The sequence below is a fragment of the Pyrgilauda ruficollis genome, unplaced genomic scaffold (assembly GCF_017590135.1).
Source record: "Pyrgilauda ruficollis isolate IOZ18807 unplaced genomic scaffold, ASM1759013v1 scaffold59, whole genome shotgun sequence".
Lineage (NCBI taxonomy): Eukaryota > Metazoa > Chordata > Aves > Passeriformes > Passeridae > Pyrgilauda > Pyrgilauda ruficollis.
In genome coordinates this window covers 6066267-6073150 of record NW_024527599.1, presented here as the reverse complement: position 1 = coordinate 6073150, position 6884 = coordinate 6066267, and positions in this window count along the sequence as shown.

The window sequence follows — 6884 nt, the reverse complement described above, 5'->3', positions numbered from 1 at the left end:
TTTTTTTTAATATTTAATTTGATGTCGCTCCCCTGGCAGGAGCCTCCCCACGTGGGCTGCTGAGCCAGCTCGCTGCCGCCTCGCTGCCACCGCTCGCGTTTGGGGAGAGGCAGGAGAGGGAATGTCTGCCAGCCGCGCTTCCCAGGGCCATGCCGCGGCCCTGGGGCTGCCCCGAGGGTGTGAGGGGGTCCGGCTATTCCCGGGTCCGGCTATTCCCGGGTCGGGCTGTTCCCGGGTGCTCTGCTGCCAGCTGCGCGCTTGGTTTAACCCGCTCTGCATCCTCCGGGGCGCAGCCACCGCGGTGCCCCAGCTGCACGGCCGCAAGTGCGACCCTGTGGGTCCCATGGCAGAGATGGGGTGTGGATGGGCTGCTGTGATAGTGGAGGGACACCTCACCCCGGGGCACAGCACAAAGAGAGGTGGCGTTCTGCCACGCAGTGTCCTTGAGCCCGGGGATGTGGGGACAGTCACAGGGGACAGCTGGGGGTCTCAGTCCCCCTGCCCAGCGCTGTTTGGTTTCTCTGCCCACCCTGCTCACCTCCCGGTAACCTCCAGGTCATGGCCAGAGGGGATGTGTACAGAAAGGCTGGGACAAGCTGATCCTGGCAGGCTCCAAACACCCCAAAAGTGAGGCTCAAAAAAACCCTTAAAAATCTCCAGACTGTTCTATGTGACCTGACATCTCTTTCAGTCCCATCCCCCAGGAATGCCATAGCAGGAGTTGGTGCTCAGCTCCCTGATCCCATATGGGAATCCCCACTGGATGAAAAGGGCCAGATCCAGATGGATCCCTGGGCACAGCAGAGGCGATGGGCGCTCGCAGACAGACCCCACCCTGCTCTCCATCGCTCGGAGCCCGGACTCGCCCCTGGAGGAGGGGTCCCTGCCTGTGCTGGGGCTGGAGGAGCCGCTGGTGGTCCTGGGGTGGGGACAGACAACGATGAGTGGGAGAGGGGGGTGGCTGTGGGGTGACAGGGGCTGTGGGAGGGCAGGGGGACGGTGGGGAGCGTGTGCTCCCCCCGGGCTGGGGGAAGGGGCCGCGGCGGTGGGGCTGGGAGCGGTGAGGCTGTGCTGAGTCACGCTGCAGAGCCTGCGAGCAGGACTGCAGCAAGCGGCTCGCTGTGACAGCCCTGTCCCTCCGCCTCCGGCTCCTCGCCTCCTCCTGGGGGCCAGGATGCTGATGGGGCTTGATGTCCAGGCTGGGGGGTCCCGCTGCTCCCCTGGTCATGGCTGTGTCGAAGTTCCCAACCCTGCTTGCCCCTCTCCACCCCCCTGCCCTTCAATAGGGATGGGGCTGCTCCGGGATTGGGGTCCTGGAGTTCCTGGGAAGGGAGAGGGGAGGACTGAGCTGCCCTTGGGGGATGAGCGTCCCTGACCCCAGTGCAGGAGGGGTGTCCCTGGGTAGCTGTGACATGGGGGACAGCAGGGATGGGGGGTCACTCGCTGCCAGCACAAACACAAAAGAACACTCAGCAGCCACTGGAACACGGGGCAGCTTTCCCTTGGCATGGCTGGAGTGGGGTGGTGAATGGGCAGAGATGCCCCCAGCTCCTACCCAACACCACCAACCCAGGACACAGAGCTGAGCATCAACCCTGCTACTGCACAGGAGAAAGGCTGAGGCAGGTCCCTGCCTCAGAGGGAAACTGAGGCACGGGCTGTGCCCCGAGTACTGGCCCCGGATGCTGCCACCTCTCCGGCTCAGCGTCCGGGACAGCCCTGTCCCCACAGGACGCTGGTGACCACCCTGCCTGGTGCTGCCTACCAGCCCCACAGAGCTCAGAGCTGCTTCTGGAGGGACCGAGACAGGCAGGGCTTTTTTTAGGTGCTCCGTAAGTGCCGTCTGGGCGGTATTTATATCGGCTCCTTAAATAAGAGCTGCCATCTGAGCCTGACGAACCTGCTTAATTATTAATGCCCCGCAGGGAAGCAGCACTCCCGCCTGCTTCGGGCCCACCTTCCCGCTGGGATCCTGCATCCTAGGTCCCCCTGGCTCCCCACCAGCATCCAGGGCGGGTTGTGACAGCCTGGACATCCCAGAGCACCCCGGCTTCCCACGGGACGTGTCTTATGTGGGAACATCTTCCCGAGGGCAGGGAAGGAGGCTGAGAGGGGATTTTCCAAGAGGAGGGTGCCATGGCATGGGCATTGCTGCAGTTCTTGGTGGGTGTTAGGAATAAGGGGAGAGTGAGAGGCACAGGGTGATGCTCTGCCATCCCATAGCTTGAGGTGGTTCCCGGGAAAATCATTCCTGGAAGCCCCGAGGGGTAGGAGCAGCCCTGCTTCGAGACAGAGCTTATGCTAAACAGCACGGGAGGGCAGCTGCTGCAGCAGAATTAATTTGAGCTTGGAAAGTGCTTTGAAAGGCTGAGATGAAAGGCCAGGGCTGGGTACAAAGCACTGCAGCTCCACAGACAGGGGGAAGGAAACTCCCAGCAAAGCACCCTTGGGTCTGTCATCAGCCCAGCAGCCACGGCCCCTCCATCACGTCCTGCCCCAGGTGAGGCAGCCTCTGGCTCTGGGACATTTTGGGGAGGGTTGGTGACCCCTGAGCTCACCCTGCTGTTGGTTGTGGGGTCCTTGGTTGGGTGTGACCCCACCAGCCCTGGTTTGTGTCAGGGTGGAGGGGGCTGGGGAGGTGCAGGGGAAGAGGGGACAGCCTTGTCCTGCTCCTGGGTTGTGTCCCTCGCTGTGTCACACAGCCAGGCTCGGGGCAGCACGGTGGGAAAGGAGCCAGGGTGCCACAGCACTGGGGTGGTGGGGACAGGCAGTCTGGCCCAGTAAGGGGTTGGGAAAGGAGGACACGATGGCACCACTGTCCTGCAACCTCAGGGAAGGGGACACTGATGCCAGAGGTTTCCTTAGCTTGTTTTTCCACATAACTGCAACAGGAACAAAAGTGCTCCCCTGGGCAGGCAGCCCCTCCTCAGGGCAATCCAAGCAGCAGCTGCCTGGGCAGTGGGACTTGGGGTGAGCCTGGGCAGCAAACCAGGGATGGGACCCATCCCAGCCCACACACCAGCCCTGGGACATGCCACCCTGTGTCCCTTGGCCTTCACAGCTTTGCCACCCACCAGGTGAAGACACCAAGCAGTCGGGTCACTGCTGGTGTGAGGTGTGGCAGGTGTGCTGGTGTACCTGTGGTGACAGCTCCTGGCGTGGGGACAGGCTGGGACACCTGCACCACACATCTCCTGTGCTGGGCATCCCCTTCCCTGGGCATCCCTTCCCTGGGCATCCCCTTCCCTGGGCATCCCTTCCCTGGGCATCCCCTTCCCTGAGCATCCCCTTCCCTGAGCATTCCCTTCCCTGGGCATCCCCTTCCCAGGGCATCCTCTTCCCTGGGCATCCCCTTCCCTGGGCATCCCTTCCCTGGGCATCTCCCTGGCTCCAAGCAGGCAGACATGGAGGGAAAAGGCACAAGGCTAGGGGCACATGATGTTGCTCTCCTGCTGGAAGTGAGGGGTGAGGATTTCTGGATCCATTTTCCGAGCAGTCAGCAGCTCACCCAAGCAAACCTCCAAGTCACAGAGAATTTCCTGCCTTCCCTCACGGTGTCACAAGGCATTGACAAGACGTAGCAGGGAAGGCAAGAAAATGCAAAGAGAAAGACTCTTCTTCCAGGCCACAGGAATTAACAAAGTGGCACATTTGAACGCAGAGAAGTATTTTTAATCCAGCAGGCAGAATCGAGGTTATTAGGTTTTTCTGGGACACCTGCAGAACAGACCCACATCCTTTGGGTCATTGTGATTTCCCAACACAGCAGCTGCCCCAGCCTCTCACTGAGGGGTGTCTGCAGGCACCAGAGGTGGGAAAAGGGGATTCAGTGATGTCCAGCCAGGTAACAACTCCAGCTGCCCGTGCTGCCCACCAGAACCTTCTAACTTGGACCACCCCACTGCTGCCCAGGCTGTGCAGAAGAGGAATCAGGTGTTGTGAGGGGTGTTGATTTATGCACCAGAGCTCAAAAAGGGGGCTGGATTCACTGCAGATAAATATTACAGCCAGATTGCTACTCTGAAGAATTTACAGCATCATGAATATCCTGTTCTGACCTGTGATGGGGAAGGAAATCATCTGCGCTGGGAAATGTATTTATGGCTCTGGTGCTCTGACAGAAATAAATCAGTATTTGCTCGTTTTGGGGCAAAAACAGGGTCACTGTAAATCAGCAGAGTCGGGCTGGCTGAGAATGTGCCAGGTTTATGGAAAATACTAGATAAGACTCCAAAGGTTTGTATGGAGAGGCAACAGTTTTTATTAGGACTGTTGATATATTTGGAGAAATCAGGGGATCTTGCAGGTGCAAAAGTACTTCTTCAGGTCTGGGTTTGTGTTCAGTATTGTCCATGAGAACCCAGGAATTGTACCCAAGGGATGATATTATTTATTTTCCAAGTTAGAGGGTGCATATATCCAGCCCAAATGCAGTAGGATCCTCCAAAAGGGGATGAGCAGGGAATCTGCTCTCATTCATTCACAGACATGAGCGTGCTTGGCTCGGGTGATGCCGCACAGATACTTCCAGATAATCAATAAGAAATAGCAGCAATAACAGAAAAAATAATTTGTGAACCAAACTCCTGTAATATTCTCTAGCATTCTGCACTTTTTTTACTCAAACCCTCTCCCAAAACTGGCGCCAGGCTGAAAACAACCCAGAGCCCTGCTGTGGGAGCTCTGCAGAGATGACAGCGAGCCCCCTGGGAGGATGAATGAGCCTTTATCAGGGGAGAGGAATAAACTGCCCTTGTCTGTGGGATGTCTCCTCGGGATGGCCGGGCAGTAAACAAAGGCTGGGCACGAACAAAGGCTGTTCTCACTCGGGAGCCACGTGTGCTGCGGGGTGCGAGGCCGGGGGTGCCAGCGAGGAGTGTGAGTTTTGTAGAGGAAATGGAGAGGATCCGGGCGTGTTTCTGCCCCTGTTTATCACGGGGGGGATTTCTTCTGCTCTCGGAAGCCGTAAACAAAGGAGGATTTTGTGCTGCACAAATCCAGGCGATGCCATTCTCTGTTATTTGCAGAGCAGTGCTAAACCCACAATAAAGACAGAGGTCTTGCCCCAAAAGGGTGTTGCTCACCACCACCAGCATTCCCAAACCAGTTTGTCCCCACCCACGAGGGTGAGACCATGGCCACGGGCTCTGGACAGCCACAGCATTGCCCTGAGGACACTGGCATGTCCCAGTGCCACCCAGGCTTCCTGTGGGGTTTCAGAAGGAAACCACAGGGCACAGGGGGGTGGCTGAGTCCTCTGAGCTCATCCCCACGCATCCCAAAGCACCTGTGCCTTTGGGAAGGGCCAGGGACGCATGGCACGTGAAGGACAGTGTTTATCTGTGCATCAGCACTGCCTGGCTCTCTCCAAGCAGGATAAAGTGCTTCCATTGGGATCACTCTGTTCATTAGAGCCCCTTCCTTTCTCCCAGTGCCACAGCATCCTTTCAGCACCGCTTTATCCAGAGGCTTTTTAGGAAAACAGGATCCATTAAACCCTTTCATTCCTCCCAGTGCTGTAGCCTCATCTCAGCATCACTTTATCCACAGATTTTTTTTAGGGAAGTGGGATGTCTTACGACTCCCAGTGGCAGAGCCCCACATGGCTGGAGCAGACACATTTTCATCCCACGGGTTATCCATGAGTGGGTGCACTGCGTGCCCAGGGTGGCTGTCATTGTCCCTGGTCCAGCATTGATCTCCAGTGGGAATGCTCTCCTCTGTGGACCAGGACTCCGGCTGCGGTGGGAAAAAGGGGGCAGGGAAAGCAGGGGACAGGGGTTCACCCCAAGATGTGTCACCATGACCTGGCCCAGCAGTGCCACAGCGTCAGAGACCCCAGGCACAGCAACACGGGCAGGGTCTCCATGGGGGAAGGGTGCACGGGCTGTGAGTGGGACCAGGATGGGAGCGGGTCTGGGTTTTGAGCGGATCAGGGTTTCAATGGGATCTGGTTGTGAGTGGCTTTGGATTGTGAGTGGGTTCAGGCTGTCAGTGAGCCAGGGCCACGAGTGGGTCTGGCCATGAGCGGGACCAGGCTGTGCGTGGGTCCAGGCTCTGAGAGCAGCCTGTGAGTGGCTCCAAGCCGAGTGCCCATGGGCTCTGGGTGGGCACGGGCTGTGTGGGCTCTCAGTGCCCGTGGGCTCTGGGTGGGCACGGGCTGTGTGTGGGCTCTCAGTGGGCTCTGGGTGGGCACGGGCTGTGTGCGGGCTCTCAGTGGGCTCTCAGTGCCCGTGGGCTCTGGGTGGGCACGGGCTGTGTGTGGGCTCTCAGTGCCCGTGGGCTCTGGGTGGGCACGGGCTCTGTGTGGCTCTCAGTGGGCTCTGGGTGGGTACGGGCTGTGTGTGGGCTCTCAGTGGGGCTGGGCTCTGGTGGGCACGGTGAGCACGGGCCGTGTGCGGGCTCTGAGCGGGCCTGGCCTGTGACTGAGTCCGCTCTGTGTGCGAGCCCGGCCTGCGGGTGTGCCTGGGCCGCGGCAGCGTCCCCGCCCTGAGCGCGCCCATGCTGCGAACGGCTCCCGGGCCGCCAGCGGGACCGGGCTGTGACTGTGCGTGGCCTGCGGCCGCGTCCCTGCCCTGCGTGGGCCCGTGCCCGGCGCCGTCCCGCGGCTCCGTCCCGAGGGCCGCCCGTCCCACGGTGCCTCTCGCGGAGCCCCCCGCTCTCCCGGCGCGGCCGCGCCCTCCGCGGCCCACCCGGGCCGGGCTCCGGTGAATCAGCACAGGCGGGGCCCAGCGGGGCGAGGGGCCGGTGCCTTGGCGCGGGGTGCGACGGGAGATGTAGTTCTAAAGGGAAAGGCTGGGCTGCATGAACTCAGCGCCTCTCGTGCGCCTGAGGACTTCATCTCCCGTCGTGCCCCGCGGGCGGGGTGGTGGGCGGGGAAGCGG